This window comes from Solea solea, chromosome 4, assembly GCF_958295425.1.
Source record: "Solea solea chromosome 4, fSolSol10.1, whole genome shotgun sequence".
Taxonomy (NCBI): Eukaryota; Metazoa; Chordata; class Actinopteri; order Pleuronectiformes; family Soleidae; genus Solea; species Solea solea.
The window spans coordinates 21164482-21188733 of record NC_081137.1 but is presented as its reverse complement, the minus strand read 5'-3'; the positions used below and the strand labels follow the sequence as shown (position 1 = coordinate 21188733).

The 24252-nt window shown below is 39.6% G+C and overlaps 1 long non-coding RNA gene across 1 annotated transcript; it reads left to right on the top strand.

Moving 5' to 3' along the window:
* Positions 1-28: 28 nt before the first annotated feature.
* LOC131458897 (uncharacterized) lies at positions 29-23897 on the top strand. Its single transcript, XR_009240151.1, has 3 exons — positions 29-396; positions 6384-6446; positions 23844-23897. It is a non-coding gene; the product is annotated as an uncharacterized LOC131458897 (long non-coding RNA).
* The last annotated feature ends 355 nt before the right edge of the window (positions 23898-24252 follow it).

Genomic DNA, 24252 nt, shown 5'->3' with positions numbered 1-24252 from the left:
TGTGTATGTGTGTACTCTGCAGGGTGTGGCTTCTTGGTCTCCCCTCCCGCTGCTCTACCTGCACACCTGCAATCAATCAGCTAATCAACACCTCAGGCCTCTGCAGCACACAGTCCTCGGCTCTGCCAGTTTGTCACCAGTCACCAGTGGAGGACAGCTATTTTAGCCCTTCCTGTGCCTCGGCTCTGCCGTGCCAGCTCGACCGCTTGCCAGCCACACTCAGTCAAGTCCCTGGGTCCTGTTCCGTGCCAGTTTGCAGATTCTGTCCTGTCTAAGTGTCCACCCCCCCCGCCCCACATCATCTTCACTCAACTCAACCCTGCTCCACGACCGGCTTCATTCGGCCATTTGCAGCCCTCTTACACACAACTGCCATTTTCAGGATGGAAATTACAGGTAATGAAAGTTGATTCAGACTTTGTCCTGTGTGTTTCCCTTTTCATCCAAGCCCAGAGCCAATGCCACTGCTGCTGCTGCTGCAGCAGAGTGAATCTGAAACTTCCACGACACATTCTCTGCCTCAGCCTTCACTCTGCATGAAGTTTATTTGCAATTATTGCTGCTAGAAAAGTGTGACGCTACAAATTGAATCTGTTTTACTTCTGTGAAGATGGATACAATTCATCTGCTACTTAATACAAAGGATTTAAATGCAAGTTGCTCCATAATATTAATTTTATATTTATATAATTTTTTTTTTTTTTTTTTTTTAAATCAAAACCATATCAGAGTACATTGTCCTGTTGAGTTTATTCATATACCCCCAGTCCAGAATAAACCCGGGGTTAAAGCGGCCTATGCTAGATTATATCCCGGGTATATTATGGCCTTTCTGCCTGGAGTTTGCATGTTCTTCCCGTGTGTGCTTGGGTTTTCTCTGGGTTCTCCGGATTCCTCCCACCGTCCAAAGACATGAAAATTTGGGGATTAGGCAAATTGGATGCTCTAAAATGACCGTAGGTGTGAGGGTGGATGGTTATGTGTCTCTACATGTGACCCTCATGTGGAGGATAAAGCGGTCGAAGATTGTTGGACGGATGTTCACTGCAACAGCTTCGCGACTTGATGATACTCTTGCATCTTATTTGAATCATGTTTCATGCCAAAGTAAATGAGAAAACCTGTCTGCAGGTAATACAAGTAGGGAATAGCTCTTACGACCCTCCCAAATTGCCCTACATGGGCAGTATGAACTGCTGATCTCTAAAATGCAGAGGCTGAAAAAAAATCAGTTCCCACTTGAGTTAATCAAGCTTCATATAAAAACGAGAGAGAGAGAGAGGGGGCCAAGATGGTCGGTGTAAACAAGGCCTCAGTGTCAGACCCAATTGTTGCAGGGGTGATATTAAGAGATGGTGGTATAATGTGGAATGAAAGGTCAGACAGAGATGAGGGAGTGGTAATTAACTTTAATACATCCCCATCAATATGTTTCCCTGTGGCATTAAAATATGTATGAGCAAATAGAGTAAAGAAGCAATTTTAGTCACGGTGAAGAGTTTATTTCTAAATGTCATGGGTAAATTATTTGAGCTTTTTCCAAAATAGGAAATACTACACTTTAAGTTTCAAATTATTAGTTATTATTAACAACTGTTTTCAGCTGTGTTTGCAAACACTTGGAGATTGACAGGCGGAGATGCAAACTGCAGAAATGAATGCGTTAAATGTGCCTTATGAGTAATGAAATTAACTATGAATTAAAGTTTCTTTATGCCTTAATGCCACTGGGTGTGTTTCATGAGTATGGAAACATCTGGAGAAGTCAATATTCCAGAACACCAGTGACATCATTCAACTTAATGCTTAATGCTTGCGTAAATAAACATGATATTAAAGTTAATTAGCGTTCTATCCTTGGTTTGAGTCCATGTTGTGGCAGCGAATCAACCAAATCCCCTTTCTATGAAAACAGCCAGCATCACATGACATCAGCTGCTGGAGGTCTGCACAGGATGTTGGTGATCAGCTATGCTGGTTTTTCTAGCAGGCAATTCACCCATCAGCTGTGAATAAAAAAAACTTAGTTAATACTTATTTTAGTTTTATTATGTCGGTCTCAAAACAGAAATCACTTGCTCTGACTCTTCACCATTGCCTCTTATAAGTGGTACTTTCTGAAACTACACAAACAACTGCAGGGGAAATAATCTGCTTCCTGTTCAGACTGTTCATGCCCAGTGCACCTGAATGGTGTGATGTGTTTTTAAGTGGAAGGAAATATGGATGCAGATTTACTTCACAGAGCTGAGATGTTCAGGCGAATCTCTTAGTTTTTAAAATTAAAATAGTCTCTTTTTATTTTGTTGCCTCTGCAGACATTTTTGACATTGCAAAAGAAAGATCACAAAGATCCATGCCTAAACATGTCCTCAGATTACATAGTTGGAAGAAGGAATGAGAAAAGAGTCACATTATATACAATTATCTGGTACCTCACTGAGATTTTTGGTCTGGTGCTAATTTTTAAGCGCTCGACGCTGGTCAGCAGAGGAGATGATGGAGAGGCAGCAATTTACATCCCGTTGAGGGTCTCTCCATCCTCTCAGACTGAGACGACGCGAGGCACACAGATATGCTGTGATGGCAGAAGCAGCTGCAGCAGTAGATTACATTATAACAGAGAAACTGATTGATACAGAAGAATGGCGAGTTTGGATGACAATAGCAATTATGAGAATAGTGTGCCAGTGCTGTGGCGGCGCCATTGTGTGGTGTGTGTGTGAATGTGTGTGGGTCTGTTATTCACGCCGGTTTTATTTCTGACAGCTTTAGAACTATTAATATTGTTTATCTGCAGTTTTTACAGTAGCTGTCTTATTGCTCATAAATGAGGCCGTAAAGCCGTTCATACAGTATCATTTCAAGTTCAAATTTAACGAGGAGCAGGGCAAGAATCCACAAGCCCTCTTTTTACACCATACTGTTATCACTCTTGGCTATTCTTGTGTTGACACTTGATTTTATTAGATGCCAGTAATGCGTGTGTGGTCTGGAGCAGACAGTGCTCGTGATGAGCCGTGATGCTGTTCGGCAGCTGGGAAATGTTTAACTCAGTCCGGGTGTTGTGTCTAAAATAAAACCTTGTTGGCTGTAATTGGAGATGGACAGTGTTCAGAGTGTGGCCGAGCAGACATAAAACAAAGGCACTGTTTCACTTTAATCCCCTGTAGTCTTTAACTTTAGGAAAACAGTCCGTCTGTTGTGTTCTCTCTCTCTCTTTCTTTCTGCAGCCTCCCCTTTGTGCCACAACTAACTGATTTATTTGCTGCTAATTTGTTGACTTGTTACAATCGAATTGAGACGGTGGGTTTACCGTTTATTCTTCGGGGCCTTTGCGGTTGTGCCTCGAATCCAGTAATATTGAGGACGATTGATCTGCGAAGAAAAGCCACATGAAAGGCCCACAAATGAGGACATTCATTTCCCAAACTCCCGTCGTGTCATATTAGTTGGTATCCTAGTCACTAAGGACTCTCGCCTCTGTAATCTTTCTTTGTCTTCGATAACTGTGGCATTAAATATTGACCTATACATTCTTACAAATGAGGTTTTTCTACTCCTGGATTTAGTTTTTCTTGTCCTGTCGTTTGGCTCATTTGAGGTTGTTCTACCACAAACTTAACCGCCCGCAGACCTCTTAAAAAGCACATCGTGTACGCAATAAAGTGAGTGCTAAAGCAGAAGTGACAGTGACTTGTTTACACTGAAGGATCACTAATTATGCCTGAGACTGCTGACTTCATTATCTGTCTTACAACTCCTGCGTGTTTGTGTTTGTGTTTGTCACGAGGACAAAGCTCCGTCATTTGAGGGAAGGTGTCCAGAAAATAAATGTGGCATCAAAGAGCAGAGACAAGATGGAATATGAGGTAGTGTAAGGATGTTGTAGGAAAAGAAGCCTTCACATGTGAAGATGCAGCGTATGATTCCTTGTTTTGCATATTAACCTGTAAGCCAGCCAATAATGCACTGAAAGTGTCTGCTCTGTCGTCATCTCCCTGCTATTCTGTGACGGAGGATTTGGCGTCAAAGCCAGAAACTGGTTTGGTAAATTTGCCACTCGGTGCCATCCCCAGTGGTGGGAGAAAAGGGATAGAATACTACATTTCAATAATTTCCTCATTTATGCACATAATCTGCGAGCAATGTTTTCATGCCTTAATTTACATTCTGTGGAATGCATATAAATTAGATGGCAAGCGCTGCTCTTTGACATGCAGATATCATTACACATACAGTGCCTTGTTTTCTGTGTTGAGGGAGAGATACGGATTCATATGTGTATTCAGCTTAACTCCATACTATAACACTTTATAAGAAGAGAGTGGAGGCACACGGGGTGAATTGAAAACCACAATTCTCCAAGTTGTTGTTAATTCACTTGAATCATAGTTTAATTTGACAAAAGAATGATTCCACAAACACCTTTTAATCACATATGTGGCCTGTTCTGGAAGTTAGCGTTTGGGAATTACACTTTTTTAATTGTTTTCGGAGTTGAAGATGTTAATCGTTGCAGCTTTGGAAGCGGATTGCTTATTCCTTATTGCTTATTATTAATGTGCCACACATTTTCATTAGGAGACGTCCCGCGCCAGTTTCTCTTTACGAATCACAACCAACTCGTAATGCGGCGTAGCTTTTGTGGGCTTTAGGTAACGCCCATAATTGACCATAAATAGTCAGAAAAACTCCTCAGACTTTTACTCATTGTTCGGAAGTGACTGGAAAATCACTGACGACAGAAAAGACGTTTAGAGTGACAGAATGTGTCAGACGCTGTATCCACTGTGGCCTGTAGGTTGGTGAATGGTTCGAGGGGTTGGACATTGTAAGAGCGTTTGTATTTGTACGTACGGTTTGATGTCAAGTTTGTTTTTTTACAAATCCCAAACTAAAGTGCGTGCACACACACACACACACACTCTTATGTCTACAAAGCCACGCTGTTGTAACTCACAGAGAATGATACCTGACATCGTCCTGCTGATACAGACGTAGAGTTTTGACGGGAGCATATATACAAAGTTCCAATATAAACCTTTGCATCAATGGTCTCTTCGCACACATTATGCAGATCACCCATACTGTACCTATTATGCTGTGTGAGAGTGTATACAGGGAACATTTTCTCACTCGGAAGTAATGCAATCTATATATTCCATCAGTGGTGAGGATGCTTCAGTCCCTGATATCACCCTCTTATGGGCCCTGTGTAAACCAACATCGCCAACTAATATTGTCACTGCATGCCCTTTATTCTCAGGGGAGAGACTGAAATCAAATTGCCAAAGAAATGTCTTCACTTTATGGCCAGATATGAAATTGTCTCAGCTGCTTCTATATATTATTTTTTTTCCCTCCCATTTTAATGACTTCATCACGTCATCGTCATGTTTGTCTTTATTTGTTCACATTTTGACAAACTTGAACCATTGATTGGCCTCTTAAGCTCGGCGTGATGAATAAAGATTGGTGCTGTTATTGTTGACGGATATTTTATGATGGCAGGATTTGTTAACAAGGCAATGAAACGTATAAAATACAGATGTGAGCTGGATAAAGAGAGGCTAGACGCGACAATTCTCGGCTAGTGTGTATTTTTCACTGCTACACTACAAGTGATTATTACATCACATTACATTATCTTTTTTATCATTTTATCATGATCTCATCTGGTGCCGTGTCTAAATCAATGGAAAATAAAAAATAAAGATACTATATTGACCCGGGAAGACAGGAAAGTTATGTTTAATTCTTCTGAATTCCTTAAACAACTGTTGTTGAACTATGGTCACCGAGCAATTAAGAGAAAACACGACATTCTCTTAATTGCATTGTGATTTGCACTTCTCAGCCACCGTATTAAACAGACACATACGTATATATTTTAAGGATCGTCTTATGTAAGTGCCCTTAACATGGTACTGCATGTTGGATTCGCTCTAGCATGTTGCCAAGTGGAGGAGTAAATTTGTCTCGGTCTGTCAGAGTTAATTAGCCCTAAGTGTTTGTTAATCCAGTTTAACATGCAGGAGTTTCAAAAGGCTTCTGGAGGATGTTCCTCCTGCCAGAAAGGAAATTCATGGCAAGCAACAAACAAGTTCTCAGCATCTTCCAACACTGTTTCTGCAAGAAAAAAAAGAAAGAAAAGAAGCAGCAGCACTGGGAAAGGCTTCTAACCAAACAGAAATAAATGAAATGGAAAAAAAAATGACAATGAACTAACTCAACTGTCTTAAATGGCTATTTATTTGAAACCCAATTTCAGCATTAATAACCCCTCAGTAAGATGCATGAGACTAATTTACTTGCAGGCTCTGGTTGAAAAGATTCATATTTCTTTTCTTCTCTCCTTTTTTTTCTTTTTTTTAATGTAGGGCTCCTCATAAAGCAAGTGACGGTGTGGCACATCAGGACATCGCCGTGAAACAAGAGCACAGGTGATTAATGAATGTTTGTGGAATGATAGTTGGGATGAATTCACGAGTGGAACGATCGTTTTGTGTGCTTGTGTGTGTCCACACACGCTTAATTATGTATTTTTCTATTTCACACAACAGCTGTGTTTTATAATTCAGCCGTAAATATAAAACCTTGGTACATGCGACTAGGTGGTAGAGCACTTTGAGATTAAGGCAATAATGATAATTATGGGTTTAGAGCATAATTAAGGTTTTTTTTTCACATTAACCGACGACCAGCAGGTGAGAATTAATGAAATACGAGCTAATAAATATTCAGTATTTTTGAAATATTCCTTTCTAACTCTAGGGGTATACCGTTAAATATAAATAACCTTACCTTCAGAGAACACAGCTGCAGAAACTAAGTGTTGGGATACAAGTTAAGTCGAGGAGAAATGTATCTCTACGTGGATAATTATTAACAATTACGACACTATACCAGAGTAGGTAGTATGATACAATATCTTCATTTATAATTTGGACTATATGTAGTCCACAACCTGAATTAAAATAGGACAACATTCACTTTTAAGTCCTCCTTTAGCAGAACTCTCATTACTTGCCTTGTAGTCATCTGTTGCTCCTTTCTGGATCAGTTGATTCAAAAGTCTAAATACACATGATTTTAAAACACAATATGCAACAAGAATAGCAATAGCTGTGGGGTATGGGTTGTCATTGGATTATGATTCTATTTTTTTCTTTTTACATTTGCCAGTTGGTAAATGAGACAGTAACTGCATCAAAGGCTCAGACGCAACAGCACCTAAATAATTCATAATAATACAATAAAGCCTAAACCTTCCAAAACAAACAAACCAACCAACAAACAAACAGCTGACTGTGCACATTTTCTTTTTATATTTGGACTGGTCCAAGCAATAAAGCATTGACTTCTGGTCCCTTTTCTCCTGAGTGAACAGCCCCAACATTTACAGACTGTTCTTGGAATTGTGAAACTGCAAGAAAAGGAATGTGTCAAGTAAAAGTAAAATATTGCTTCAACCCTCCATACAGTCCACTGTGTGTGCTGCTTACGTCTGGGGAAAAAAGAACCTCCTTTTTATTTATATAAAGTATGGGAAGAAAAGTTTTTTTTTCTTAACTATACATTTGAAAGAATGAAATCTAGTATGAGGGAGGTGGATCTGTGGTTAGGAAAGTCTCTCTTATTCGGTAAACTACTCCTCTCTACCCAATCTTCTATCTACCATTTAAAGCTCAAGTGCTCTGGAGACGACACTCAACTGCTTTGTGTGTGTCTCTCTCTCTCTCTCTGTTATTTCTCCACGCAAAGCTTTTTAATGATTTATCTGAACCATTAGTCACCTGAGAGTAAAGTAAAGGAGGACGCTGGATGTCGTGAGAACAGAACTCAGGGAGGGGAAAACAAAATGTTCTCGGACGCTTTGAAAGTCCTCGCCAAGTGCAGCAGATTACACACAAATGATTTACTCGACGGCTCCACGACTTACACCTGCTGACGGTTATGCTGTGAGCTGAACAGCACGTGAAATACAAACAAATAAACCGCCAGCTGTTCACGCTGTGACGGATGTACAGTATGCTTCCACAGCTGAGCTGCACAATGTTTACCTCTGTGAATATACACTTTCACACTCTGTGCGTTAGTGTCGTTTTGTATAAAACGAGGAGAGCAAATATGCACAGGATCGTAGACGTTGGGGTTGTTTTGTATCAATTGCTTAATATCGAACATTATATGCATTGACTTTGAGTTACGAGCTGTGAAATTAAGATTCTAATTTGAGAATATGGACTAAATCGATTGACTCCCTGGTCCATGATGGGTGTGTCTAATTTTCTGCAGCCTCAATCCAACTTTATTTATAAAGCACTTTAAGAACAGCTGAAACTGTACATCAGACATAAATAAAACAAATTAAATATAAAAATGTTATTAATTTAAGGGTTCCTTTCAAAGCACTCAAGGTCACCCAAGGTCAGAAATTGTGGAGAGTTTTGAAGATGAGAAGAAGGGAAAAAAAACAATAAAACATACTATAAAATAGATATAAAACCAACTGAGTCAGTTTGCAGTGTGCATGTTTCAGCTGAAAACATGCATAATGTTGTTTGACAGTCTTGAACCCGAACGTGATTTCTTAACTTCCCCCCAAATTTCTTGACAAAAAAATGGCAACATTTAGACATATCTCTAATTTATGATGACAAGTTGGAAAAGCTGAATGATCGGGACATTCACTGTGACTGCTCTCTCATAATGCCACTAAATTATCGGAGGCACTTCTACCGTGAAGAAAATGTGCACAACTAATCGCAACTTACAGGAGCAGCACTCTCAAATAGGACTGGAATTTTTAAAGAAAAAAAATCTTCCAAAGGAATAGTAATCCTCGTACTCTGAGTCAGCAGGATTCTCACTTTGCTGTCAAATGTGTGCTATTGAGTTTCACTGGGCTGGATCTCTGAATAGAATCCTTGACTCCTGCTGCAGGGATGCACGCATGGATGACACGCGCACAGATACAGAGATGGGTTAATGGACTGTCCTCTTTGTAAAAATACCTCATGCTATATTTTGATGGTCAAGTTGTGTGCATCTGCTTTTGAAAGAAAAGTAGGTAACGCTTTATATTATGGAACACACATTCACCATTAACTAGGTGCTTAATAACATGCATATAAGTAGCATTCTAGCACTTTATTAATAAATATTAAGCATGTAATAGAGGTAGAATAAGGTGTTAATACTAATAATTACTAATAAAGGGCTAGTATGCTACTTATGTTATTAAGCATGTAGTTAATGGTGAATAAGTGTTACTGAAAATATATTAATTACATTATTTTACAGAGTTTACTTGTGGATATTCAGGATGAAGAAATGCAGAAGGGGGGGGAAGTAATTGTAATAACCCCGGTCCATTGTTTACCCAATTAGTGAGAGCACACAGTGATTGAAAGTGTCTCCCCTGTAATATCAAAGGTGCCCTAATGTAAGAAGGATGATTCTGCATTTAGTTGATAAATTATTCATAATAAGTGTCAGGTGTTAAATTATTTAGCATCTGAGTTGCTACTTTAATCATATTATATGTCATTTAGACTTCAGAGGTCTTCTTGGAGCTACTTCTTGGGGAAAAATAATTTATCTTTTTTTTATTTTTAATGTTTAATATTTTATAAGTCAATGAAAGTATGATTGGTGCGTCTCATTTAATTAGGACGACCGCGGCGATGACACTGACGGTCATCCATCACAGTGCAGAGAGGCTTGAGGATGTAACTTTACGAATGCCACCTTCACGCTCGTGTGAGTTGTTTTTGCTCGTCAGCTGATAAATGAAGCGCTTATGGAGCATAAATGAACAGTTGGCGTGAATCGGCTAATGTGAGACTCCACTGTAAATGTTTGCAGCGTTGGTCAATTAGACACGTTGACATTTTAGTTTGATCGTTGGAGTCATTTATTTGTCCACGTTGGATCCAATTTTGTAGGGTTTTTAACGGCAATCTCCAATGATGCCACACTGTGCCAGCTGATCTGCATATAATATAGAATATTTTTACTTACATGTGGCGTGGTCTGCCAATGTACAACTTGATTTACAATTATTCATTTTCTATTAAATGACTTGATTTTCAGCCATTGCTTTGTGTTTGGCTCTGTTCATTTTCCTGCTCCTGGTTTTGACCTTTAGTTTTCCTCCTGGTGCCGGTTGGAGCTCGGTCGGCTCTGTTGCACAATATTTGTGAACATGTGCCTCATGTGCAAATCATTTTAAAGGCACGTCCTTTTTTTTTTTTTACAATTTGCTGTTAATTTTGCTTTTTTGTATATTTCTTTGTTGTAAATTTAAGATTAATTGTTTAGTTTCTGTTAATTGCTAAGTTGGTGATTTGTTGACTATTTGGATTAGTTGTGTTTGGTTTTGAATATTATTATTATTATTATTATTATTATTATTAATAATAATTTATTATTAAAAAGTACTCAAAATGTTTAAAATTGGAGTGAATTTGTGAAATATGGAAATACATCACAGTTCAATGTTCACTTGAAAAGAAAAACGGTCTAATTTTTTGACTTCTGCACAATTATTGTTACTTTATATCATTACTAAGAATGTGATATAAAATGAATCCTAACTTTGACTCAACAACACATACGAAGACGGGGGGAAAAAAATAAATTTTTTAAAGCCTGAATGTGACCTATAAACACACCCACAGGATGTCCATATAAGGAGTTTTGTATATTATTCCCAGGGCAATTACCATGGGTGCACCTGTGTCTCCCTCTCAGTTGAACAGGTGTTGTCGATCTGTTTTCCTGGTGCTGGTATTTTCTTCACTATGTGCAGTGTCACGGGTGCTTTAGTTTGTGGACCCTGGAGTCAGCCTTAATACATTTCCTGGGGTGAAATTCCCCAGGTGGCGTTGTTGCAACACTTGTATACATATATTTATAGACGTTGTGTGTTTACCCTGCTGGCTGTCACATTTGCATGGTTCCAAGTTGGAGTCTGTTTTTGTTGCATCACGGTGACATTAGTGTTTAAGACGTAGCCTGAAAAGCTCTCGTCAAGTTTTAGTGATGCATAATTATCTTGAGGGAAGGGAAACGTAGTCAACTTGATCTGAAATGTGACTGTGGTGCCGTTTGTTGAAATGTTACATTTAGAAGTGTGGAGTCAAAAAGAGTGAGAGACAAGACGGCCTGCACTGGCATCAATATGGATAAGTAACAGGAGAGTGTACGGGAGCGGATAAGGTAGATGGTTATTGTGCAGTGAGACGACAAGAATTGCATTACCTCATAAAACACAAGATGAACGAGATGAATTTCACGCTCTTGTGACATGATTTTTTTTTAATTCTGCAGGCCATTTGGATAAATGTCTCGGTGACACATGATTGCCACGCACATCCTGTGCTGTTTTTGGAACCGCAAGTCAGTGATAAGTTAAGTTGAAAGATTTTATTGTCAACAGCTCAGATCTGAGGAGAACTGAGACGATGCCTGACATCTGGTCCAGTCAGATGCCTGGCACCTTGGTTTCTAGTGAGGGAACCTTATCCTAAGTTATGGCTGTTCATATTGTACGCCAGGTCTGGTTATGAGAACATGTGAGTAATTAAACTTTAACTTCATTACATTATTAAAGTTGGCTGAAGATTAGAATTTTCTCTCTTTTTGTGTGTGGTAGTTTTAGAAGGCTACACATCGCAGGACCTTAACTTAATCAGCTTAGGAATTGCCTTAACTGTTCCTTAAGCCCTATTGTCCTTGCAATCAATTAATAACATTGATTTACTGTACTGTTGGAGTAAAACTGTAAACTTTGAAAAGAAAATCATTGTCATGCTTCTCTAGCACAATTGTGAATTTTCCTCTCCAACTATTTGACTTAATCTGGTTAGAGGGCCACATTTGTATATAATATAAAATATATTTATATTAATGTATTTTATTTACTAATTTCCAGAGATAAATGTGTCGATCACCAGACGGTGGATCTGAGATGGACGTCTCATTCCCACAGCAACAGAGGATGTTGATCAACGTCACTTCCCTCAAAAAGAATGCTCTTCACTGTGTTACTATCAATTATAACACATTTTATAAATGTAAAATAAATGTGAATGAAACAAATACAGCAGCATCATAATGATTTTAAGTTTATTTTTCACTTCAAGTGGGGAAAAATAACAGGTGAAACAGCCCTTTTTTAAATCGCAAAACAATACTCTTTCCATCTCCCTTACTACTACTGTACCTATGTGCTTGTGTGCACTGGCAAACAGTGAAAGCCCTGCAGCTGGAAACAACATCCTCACCATTGCTGATTTGGCACCTGATCCAGCAGCAGCCATATGTGATTCCCTGGAGCAAGACATGCCCCCCCCCCCCCGAAAGCTACAGTATAGCACAGATATGAGAGCATCAGACAGCGGAGTGAAATGCATCTGTGCATGTGTCTGTTTGCACAGATGCATCTGTGCAGGAGGGTCAGTTATATACCGTAGGGCTGATATTCAATTACATGATGGAGTGTTTTTGTGTGTGTGTGTGTGTGGCGAGACCGATGACGCTATAAAACTGCTGCACGCTCTGAAGGTAAACGCCATGGCTAATTTAGCTTTCATAATGAGACGGCTGAGAGGAGGAGGAGGAGGAGGAGGAGACTTTGGGCGACACAGCATTATAGAACAAGTGATGTTCCACTTTTACTTAAACTTACAGTCGATGATTTGCACCTTTTGACGATGCATTAAATGTCTTATTAGCCGTTTAAAAACATGTGCAACAGAAATGCAGGAGAGGGGAATGAGGTGATTTAAGGTCAATCCGGATGAGGGAAAAGGCTTTTTGTGTTGTGACTGCATGCTGCTTCACCCACCCAGCAGGAAAGAATAGATCTCTCCCATATGGAATGAAGCCAAATTACCCAAACATGTGTGCACACACAGGACCTGATGATCAGTCCGTCATCCCTTCTCACTTTATTGAATATTGGTGTTTTGTGTCGGTGTAGAGCAGAAGTGAGATTATGCTGTTAATTGTTTTCTTAATGTGTTCTTAATCACTTTAATCAAATCTGTTAAAGCTCTGTTTAACTTGTGGGGAAGTTTCCTGCCAGTTATGATTTGTCAGTTCGATATAAGGTCATTTCTTCATCATACTTGATCTCACCGTCCTCCAATGACAACCTAAGGCTAAGCGGAATAATTCCGTGAAACTGGAGGCGATATGTTAATACGCCGCTTCTGGTAAAAATGTACATCTATTACCCAAAGTCTGTAGTTCACCTTAAAGCAATGGGTAGACTAAATGTATCCTGGTCCAGAAAAGAGAATACATTGGACTTTCTTCTGCAGGCACTGCACATCTCTGTATGTCAGAGAGCGTTTGGAGAGCAGCCATTTTTTTTTTTTTTCTTTCTTTTTCCTCCCCTCAAACTGAGCGCTGCCGGGTCTGTGAGAGACGGAGAAACAAAATTGTGTTGATCCCAAATGGCACTCATAAATCTGAATATAACTTCTTTCATGTGAGTAATTCACTTCTGCCCTGCCGCTGCGGTCGACTAACTTCAGGGCTGCGGCCGACCCATCCTCATCATAACCCGAGTATCAGGCACACACGCACACACACACACACACACAGGATCATCATTCTTTGTTTTAGTTGAACCCAAAGTAAATCATGCTTTTATTTCTTGTAGTGTTCACAATGCAGCTGTGTAGTGAATCTGATTGTATTTAGCTGCTCAGAGTTCCCTCCTCAGTATTTTAGATTGATTTCAGAGAAAATACATCATTAGCTTTGTCCGTAAGCAGCAGTGACACGACTGTGAGCTTGTAGGTTTTGGATCATGAGCAGCTTTTTATTCATCCACCAGCCATTAGCCTTTTCATTGATGGTGTTATTGCTCTGGTTTGACTGTGGCTCTTTATTTATTTTTAAATGAATTTCTCCATTACAAAGCTAAATGAACGTTTACTAATGTTGGAATTCTGATCTCTTGTCTAAATATTTGTGAATATTTAACTGATGTTCCGACAGACTCTGATGGGAATTCCTATAAATCACACCCAAATTCCATAATCCATATAGTCATGTGTAATCACATGTACTGTAAAGTTGGTAAAGCAAAATATTTTTGCAGTTATAGGCATAAAAACACAAAGGGAATTTGTTAATATTTGTGTTCTTTGGACCTTTTGGCCAAATGGGTTGTGAACATCCTTAATAGGCATACAATTATTTTTTTTAGTCGTGAGCCGCAACAAACAAATTTTCTTTAATCCTTTAATCTTTTAATGATTTCTTTGTTATATGGAGCAAAGAAATGAAGACAATATTCACATTTAAGAACCTTAAACAATAAGAACTCTTGTTTCAATCATGAAAAAAGCTTCAAACCAATGAATCGATTGTTGAAATAGTTGACTATTAATTTAGTCATAGATTAATAATCGTTTCATCGAGCAATTGTTTCAGCTCTAATTGAATCCTTCCTGATCCTTACCATGGAGTTCTTTACCATAGGCATTTGGGTTTGATTCCCGGCAAAACTGCAGTGTGAAGCAGCTTTGAGTGGTCATCAAGACTAGAAAAGCACCATTTACCGTTACCATAATATGTCAGTGCAGAGTTTTTCCTCATTCCTTACTGAAGAACATTTCACTTCAATAAATGACCATCAGAGGAATGAAATGCATAGAATGATGCTTATTGGGAGGTCCAGTTTCTCTCCCTTAAACCTTACATTACACCAGAGGCTGAAACTTTTCAGGTTGACATAATGTTGGCCGGCCCCCTCAGACACAGTTATCTTATGGTTGACTGGGCCTGATGTGTTTAATCATTGAGTCTAATTAGGAGGTTGTTTACCAAACTGCTGATATGCATTAGCCTTTTCACATTGTGTTTATTTTTGTTGTTTTTTTTCCATTCCGTGGCAGGGCACATGGGGGAAACGCACACTCTGATCACATATTGCGTGTGTTTCCATGCACACCTACCAACACCAATCACACAGAATCCTAATGCGTTAGAAGTCAGAATGTGACCTTGCAGTGCCACAGTGACACAAAACTGAAATTACTGTTCCATCGAGTTGAGTCTGTGGGGACAAGAGGCTGAATAATGTGCCCTGCGGTGATGAATATGGTGACGGTTTTAAAAGTAAGTCACACCACATATTCTCCACAATGATCTGATTTTGAACTGGAATGCGACTCCATAGAGTGCAAACCTCTGCCAAGGCCACACAATCCTAACACTGTGTGTGGCTCTTGGAATAGAAAACTAAAAGTGGTCTCATGATTCGCAAAATCCATCATTTTCTGTGACTCTGATGAAAATGTCAACTCTTGATATGAAAAGATCGCCACCGAAATGGACGTGTCACATGACCTGCAGAGAGAATCTTGCTTCCCCCGGTGTTTGCCTTTGCTACAGTCGTAGCCACTGACTTACACGTTTTTTCTGCTGTAACCGTACTTTACCATATAAATAATCCATTCAATCTGGAAATGGCTGAAGCTATGAAACGTAAAACACCACATGACTCTTCTTTGGGGCAGTTAAGGCACTTTTTAATGTGAACACAAAGGGGAAAAAATATTTACAGGTGGGAAAAAAATACACCAAAATAGAAAAAATAGACATACAAGAAAGTAGTGAACAGTTCCCCAATAACTCTTAATGTAACCAACAATCAAAAATCCATAGCAGACCTTCTCTTGCTTCTCTTCAGTTCTCTCTGAAGTGATGACATCGCAAGAGAGATGAGGACAAATCATTGTAAAGGGATCAGGACAGACTCTGCACTTACTGGAGATTCATTTAATAAAGGAGGCGAGGGCAAAAACAAAGAGACAAAACAAGAAAGTTGGGTGAAGAAGTCGAGACCAATTCCTCTGGGTCTGAACAAAAGCCTACACTTGTTTTCATCATGGTGTGGAAGCTGCTACAGAAAGTAAGTCGGAGGAGCAGCGGTGTGTGTGTGTGTGTGTGTGTGTGCATGCATTTGTGTAGGTGTGTGTGTGTGTGTGTGTCTTCAGTGGGGAATGTTACGGTTGGTCAGGCAGACTTTGTGTGGGCTGGCGCGGTGGGCTGGGATGGTGCCGGAGCTGGAGAATACATTTAGTCTCAGACGACTGCTTCTGTCTCAACCTGCTGCTCGACTCCTGTGAAAATACCAGCCTTTGATTCTTCCTGACCTCTCATCTCTCGCTTCCTACGGCCTCCACAAATTTCCCTTCTCGTTCCTTTGTCTTTGTCTATTTTTCATTTTCTGTATCGCACATCATTCTATCTGTCTTTTTTCATAATTTTTTTTTTTTTTAATTAAAGCCACTTTGATTTTTGCAAAGCTAAAACAAAAAAGTTCCCCGTTTCAGTTCAGTGACGGCAGAAATTTGATTAGAACACAAAAAAACCGATGTGTGAGATGATGGTGTCCTTGTACATGTGAAAGAAATGAAATGTAGCCCCATGTTAATGCACTTACTTTTTATTTAATGAACTTAACGAAGCCGACATTTCAACACTAATTATTGCTTGTGCCGGCTATTAAGAAAGCTTTGCAACTCTTTTGTTGCAAAACAAACGTTTACGTGTTATGGATTTATCTTTCACCCACTCCTCCTCCTCTTCAAGTTCCTGTGATGTAGAAGGTTTGCACATATTTGTTTTCAAATTAAAGTGCAGTAACTTTGTTGTGAATATAGCCTCTGTGTGTAAAACTGCAACAGTTTATCTTGTTGGAGTTGATTTCATGCTGCAGAATGAATTCGGGACTGGCCAGTGTGCTCAACAGTTGTACTGTGTGATGGATTTCCAATTTTGACTAAGTGTCTAAATGTTCTCTATCAAACTGTTTAGGCTCCAAACTTGTAAAACTTTATATTTTGAGAACAATTTGGAAGAGAAATAAGAAATTACAAACCTATTTATTCTCTACCTGAGGATCACCTACGTACTATTGGAAATGGTAGAAGTGGTCACATGGAGAGACGGTTCTGTCGGCATAGATGAGTGCATTAAAACTGCTGAGAAGCGGCTCGTCGCTTCATTACAGTTGGAAGACTTTTTGGTCCTAACTCTAAAACATTTAGATGAGGTTATTCATAGTTTCACCTTTCTATATAGCATCTCTTGCCCTTTTTGGGATTTTTCATTAAAAATGGAACAGTAGTCAGAGGGTCGAGTCCTTCACTTCACTCTAAAAGCATAAAAGCTACATTTGATGAAGTATTAGGCACAATATTTATTATATTTCTTTTTAAAATGTAACTCTTGTCATACCTGATGTGTTAATATCATACAAGAACATTTTAATGTGTTTGTAGACATGTGCAGCCGAAATGTGTGAGCACAGAGACGATTAAAGCTTCATTACAGTAAATAAATTGTTATAAATCTGTTGTATTTGGAGAGCCGAGTGTGGTTTCATTTGCATTTCAGTGCATGTAGCGCACACCACTGTTTTCCTTTGTATCTTTTCATATGATAGAAGTAGCTGAGATTACCTGTATCAGTTATTGTGACTGACATGACCGTTTTGAAGCTCTTGGACTATGAAAAGAAAAGGCTAATGAAGAGCACAGCACCTCAAACGTGATGTTATTTACCGCCAAACGGTTGCATAATGGAGTTTCTCGTCCTCGCTGATCTTTCACCGTTTCGCTCACATTTTTCCTTCCTCCCCCTCCTTTTGTTTGTGTTTGTGTGCGTGTGGTTTTGGACGACAATTATTAGCTATCAAGTCATACTCATGCATATTTCCCGGCAGACAATTCATTTCATAACATAAATAATATGAGAATGTGAGACGAGGCAGAGGGAGAGATTGAGGTCTGTCTCTGTGAAGATGTTGGATCTCTGTGGCTGCTGCATTGAGAGGGGGGAAAAAAAACATGAAGCAATTTCCATCATGATTGATGGTGACTTGCAGATTTGAAACAGACTTAATTTATCGAGTGGAAATGGTGTGGAATACTGTTTTGTTCATGAATTTTTTTTTGCTTTAATTGATTGAGTGTCATGCTGAATTTAGCCCAAGTGATGAGAACAAATTTGAAGCGATGCACGCGCTTTTCAACATCTGAATTTCCCACTTCAATGCAAACTAAAATAATCACGTTATAGCCGCTGGCTTGAAAACCTTTTTTTTTTTTTACATATTTACTTGGGCGTAGAAAGTACAGTTGAGAAATAGAGTTCTTGGAGCAGAGTACAGCAACATTAATCATTTGCCATTGATGGATGCAGCCACTATCTGCAATGATGTATCATGCGTCTAACATACGGCACCACATGTATGTGTAGGGAAAAATAAAAAAACACTGAATTTGCTCAGCAAGACCTCAGCGAGGGGAGGCGGGTGGGGAAGCCATCATGTAATTAGTCCATTTGAAGAGAATCATAATGAATGTGATTGCCATATAGACTGCTCATTTGAGTCCAATAATGGATCATATAATTAGCATAAGGGGGGGGCTCCTCCCACCCTCAACCCCTCACCACTGTAATCAAACTCTTTTGATTGTACAGGCTCTGAACAAAGTCTCATGAACTGAAACTCATATCACAGGCACGTAGAGTAAAGAGTGTGGAAATTCATTTACAGTAATGGATACAATGCATTACCATGAAACTTGGAGACCATTCCAATACTTCTTTTCTTTGGTATTTTGAGAAAACATGGTTGTTTTGTCTATATATGTGGCCCTGCCATCTGTCCAGAGTGGACCCTGCCTATCGCCCTATGTCATTGGCACAGCAACCCCGCGACCCATGGATTGGAGGATAAAGTGGTAATGCATTGGAAGAATGTTTTTTTTTTTTATTTCAAGATGTAACCCCAACACACTTCAATGTCACAGTCTGTACCACAATGGTTATTTCCTGGTTGAAAGAGATTTGTAGAATCAGAAATTAAAAAAAAAAATACTCTATGGGTTCTCACATCTCAAATACACCCATGTCAATAATGAATAAATATGATGCTCTGAATAGTCAACTCAATTCTGCAGGAAAACGTCAAAGATGCAGAGCAAGGTCAAAAAGAACTTGATAAATATGTAAACCCAAAGTTATTGCTCTGGATAAAAATACTAAATAACATGGAATGACAAAGGTTGTGTTGCACATTGTGTTGCAGATCAGAGCAGAGTTCATGTGTGTGATAGAAACTGTTCTTGAATCTGACAAAGCTGAAGATAAGACAGTGTTCAGGCTGTACCTTGGGTGAATGGAGACTGAGAGGATGTTGGTGACTTTTTTCTTGTTTTTGTGCCAGATCCTCAGTTGCTGGCAGCGTGGGCTCTATTGTCTTTTCTGCTGACCTCACCACTCTCCTTAGGCCCTTTTTGTCTGAGGTGCAGGAACTCCTCATTGGTCAGGAGGTGGTGAGGATGTGCGGACTGAGGTGGGCCCTCTTTAGCCGCCACAGGAAATGTAGATACGGGTCGGCCTTTTTCACTAGAGAGGTGTGCAGGGAGGAGAGCAGGTTGTCAGCCACCAGGAACGTTGTGTTCTTGGCAGTCTCCACAGTTGCACAGATGAGGATCGGGAGTATGTGTGGGATGTTTTTTCCCTGAAATCAATCACCAGCTCTTTGTTTTTGTTTTGTTTTTACGAAGTTCAGGACGACATTGCTCCAGTTGCACTCGTCAACAAAATGTTACACCTCCTCTCTGTAGCCGGAGACTAATCGAGGAGATGTGGATCACATGAGGAAGCGGCACGTGCATTTTATAGTTTGAATTAATATAATGTATAACAAATATCAAATGCCAAGTACAAAGTCATGGGTGACATGCATGCAAACACACGCACACATGCTATAGCACAGATGTAGATGGTATGGTAAATAGTTGTGCCAAGCTTTGCATACATAAAGATCATTTACATAATTATCTAACACGTGTTTATACAGTGAAGTGGAGTGAGAGCAGCCCCCCCCCCCCCCCCAGACAAGTATTATCCTCTCTCTCTCTCTCTTTAATCTTCTCCATTCTACTCCTCACCAACCATTGTCCATGTCACTTTTATGGACACATCCTTCTTCTTTCGGTGCCGTAAACGTGATTTCGGAATTACGGCGGTGATGCTGCAGAATAAGAAAACCCCGATAGAGCGTGTGTCTGGAGAGGAGGCATCCATCTCTTTGAGATCAGAGTAAAGGGCAGCAATGGGAGTAATTATCTGCACTAACAACGTCCAACTTTTCGAGAAGATCCTCGCAGCCAAAAACACTTTGAACGTAACGACTCATTCATCAGCTTATATGGCTGTTACGAGCTGTAGTTCCTTTTGTTATGGAGATTTTTGGTCGTCAGGTGAGACGACCACTGATGGAACCAATGATGGAGTCAGTGATGAGTTAAGTTGAAAGAGAACTGAGACAATGCCTGCCTAGTTTGTGTCTTATCCTAAGTTATGGCTGTTAATATTGTACACCAGGACTGGTTATAAGAACATATGCATGTAAATTTAACTTAAAGTTGGCTGAAGATTGAAGGAGAGATATGATGTAAACCTAAGAAAAATAAATAACATTGGGTTCATTTGGACAAACAGTTTTTTTTGACTTGTGAAGTTACTTGAGTTTTTTGAAATGTGATGTTCATATGCAGCAAAACAAAAACCTCAGCAGCTGTGGTGGGGGTTTGTAAGGAGGTGAACTTGCCCTTACTGTCAATAAAGGAGCACAATTGTTATTATTTTGACACGGACCGACCTGAGCTCTTTCGATCGGGTCCGTCAATGTTTTATCTCTCTCAGACAAACCGAAGGCTCCTGAGCTAATGAGAAAGAAGAAGGCGAGAGAAACACAAATTATCAATGACAGGCAAAGAGAAGGCAAGAAGTGACATTTGTGAGCGTGTGTGTTGCAGAGTTATCAAATGCAATTAGGTCATTTTGAATAATTGGTCGCTGGAAGCTCTCGTTAAAAAAAAAGCATCTCAAATTTTAAGGTCTTTGATCAGCCTACGGCCCCTGAATGTAAATAGTTCACTGAGTGTATGAGGCAGAGGAAGCCAAGTTCACAAGAGCCATCATTTCTACTTTGGGGTCCTGAGCTGCATTATTTATTTATCGTTTGTTTTCTTTGTCCGGTTGCAGTTATTTATTATTTTTTTATTTTTGAGGAGGAGGAAGAGGAGTTGAATGCAGCAGATGCAGCAGATGCAGTTCTGGCTCATTCACAGTCGGCAAGGGACAACTTGAGCACAAAGGCAGAAATACTTTTCAGTCTGCTGATGCACCTATTGACTCTCTGTGTCTTTGATTGCCTCAATTCCTATGTATCAAGTTCTCACTATTGATGGACTGTGGCTAAAAACACTGGTTACTGCCAACGTCGCCCTGTTTTCCGTATTTTACTCCTTAATTTTGTACTTTATTTACCTTCATTTCAAGTTATATGTGCAGACAGACCTTTTAATTACTACCCTGTAACAAAGGAATTATACTTTTTATTTTTAAAACTGAATCACTTTGGTTTGTGGACAAAACAAGACATTCCGAGAACATCGTCATTTCCAGGTTTGACAAACACTGATCAACATTTTTTTTTTAAGTTTTCTGACATTTATGGACCAAACGATTATTTGATTAATGGAGAAAATAATTGACAGGTTAATCGATTATGAAAAAAACCGTTAGTTGCAGCTCTACTCCATACTATACTGTCACCTACAATGGAAAATACCACTCATGCCTATTCCAAATCTTGCTGTCACAATGCTACATTGTAATGAGAAAAAAAAACCTCTGACTTTTTCTCAAGGTTTGTTTGAAACCGTGTAAAAAAATGCTTGAACTGAATGTTTCTACAAATGCGTGTCACACTTTCCTGGTCCCTCACTGGGCGAGTACAAGAATAACTGTTCCTCCACTCGCTCGCAGCGTTCGGCGTAGCTTCACATTTGATAAACATCATCGTGAGAGAGATTTGCCAGCACTAATTGATTTAATATGCTCGGAAATTAGTCTCATTTACTCGACAGAAAACACTCACTCTCACCACCGCCAGTTATTGTCTGTTGTTCTATTTTGACATCGCTCTCACTTAGCAGATGCACACACAGTTGGTGGAAAGATGTTTTCATATCAATAGATGGAGACTGTGCAGAAGTTAATTAGTGGAGTAGGTAGTAGTGGCTTTTTCTTGAGAACTCAAGTCGCATTAAAACGTGAAGTACTTTTTTATCACACAATAATGTGTTCTCTGTGTCCTTGAGCCAAGTCATGGTACATGCAGCTGCGTATGGGAGGATGCACTGCGTGGACATAAGGTGCAGCCTTTCCTGTGCCATGGAATTTACGGCAGTAAAGTGTCTGTCTTAGATGTGTAATTTCCCGCCTCCCACCCTCTCCCACACTGGGCTGTCGTGTAATGTCATCAGCACACTGGCAATGTCCGAGCTCACAACTATTAGTTTTCTACATGCCTCCCTGGGGAATGGAATTGTTTGAAGACTGAACTAATAACGGGGGAAACTGCACTACATCTTCCACTGCCCTCTTTCGCTCTTTTTCTCTCCTGTTTCTGAGTGAAGCGACTCAGCCCTGAGCCATAAATAGACACATTAATAATCCTGCACAAACACAACCACAATATGCACACTCATTAATGTACATTTGTTTCAGATGTCTCCTCATCATCGGCTGTTTCATAATCCATATATTATCTTAGTGCCCAAATCTTCTTTAATCTGCTGTATGCAGAATATAAATCCTTATTACTGCTCCCAGCTGCCTCACCTGCTCCTGAAAATAGCTATACTCAATATTTACATTTATGTTCTCACTAATTATTGCCTTTTGTTGATCAATGATTTCCTCTGTGAACGTCTTTGTGGACCTGCGATCGAAAGACAGTGCGTCGTGATTTCTGAACGTGTTAATGCAGATGGTAAAAGGCTGTCTCGCTAACGCCAACTGAGCATCAAGCAAGTGTCACACCCCCACGATAAGAACATTGGGCCAAAAATGCTAATAATAAACGTAGTATTAGATCTTTTAATTCTGGTAGGCAAATCATATCTGCAAAATCCTCAAAGGCATGGGGTATCAACCAGCATATTTTGGTTTTAATGTATTTTCAACAGCAACCGTAGATAATTGTAAAAGAATATTTAGCAAAAGTTACAATTAGTGTACAAGCAGGCTAATTAGTGAAATCAGCTGGTTTAACATTTGGTGGAAATTTGACTTGTGCCAAGTCAACACCTGTCCAAAGAAAAGTTCCTCGTCTTTCATCTTTTGGGGGGTGGGGGGTGGGGGGGGGGGCAGCGAGTATGACGAAGCATTTTTGCAGATTGAAATTAACTCTGAGCTGAAGTCTCACCAGTAATTACCCCGCACAGGTGTCTCTCCCACCTGTTTATCTCGTTCTAATATTCCAAAGCTTTGTCGCATTACCGACGGTATTTTCACTGAACAAATGATCTGATCCTATCAACCTTGGTAGTAGATCTCTGTCTTTGTGCTAATCTCTGTAATTTAACATTGGAGTGGCAAACATGTTGACTAAGAGACACTTTAACAAGCCCTCACCATTTGGAATTGAATGGGTGGAAGTGTTTTTAATGTCCAATATTTAATGTTTTAGAGGCAGAAGTGATTTTAAACGAATGAATTCAATAGTTTTGGGTTTGACTGTTGAAAAGCTTCTCGTACTAAAACCTCACCTTGGCTTTTTAGGAGGATGGAGAACAGCTTTTGTACAGTATGCACGGTACAGACACAGACACAGACACAGACACAGGCTTGTGCATCTTAGGACACTGAATTGACACCTATTCATTGACAGCCTGAACACAGTATATACATAATCAGCTAATACCTCATTTTAATCTTAGGTTTTGGTCTCCATGAGAACTCCTGGTCCTGACGAGGTCTGTGTTTATGCCAGAAAAGGTACACACACACACACACCCACCATGAGAATAACTCGACAGGCTTTCTGTGTGTTCTCTTGCACATTAAGTGTCTTTTCAGCTCTCTCCAGTAACCAAAGTGGTTTGTGCCATGTGCCCCTTTCACTCGCTGAAGAGTTGCCTGCTTTAAAAGCACAGACACATTAGTGCTATTGTCAAATCACCAAGATTAATCTTTTTTTTTTTTGTTCAAAATGTCCTCTGGAGTGATGTGCTGGAGACTCAGCGTGACAATGAGCATGTAATCTAAAATGTTACCTAATCCTAGCAGACAAGGTCATGTTTTACCTTCTCAAATGGACATAATTAGGATTTCCTCAAGACCATCCAA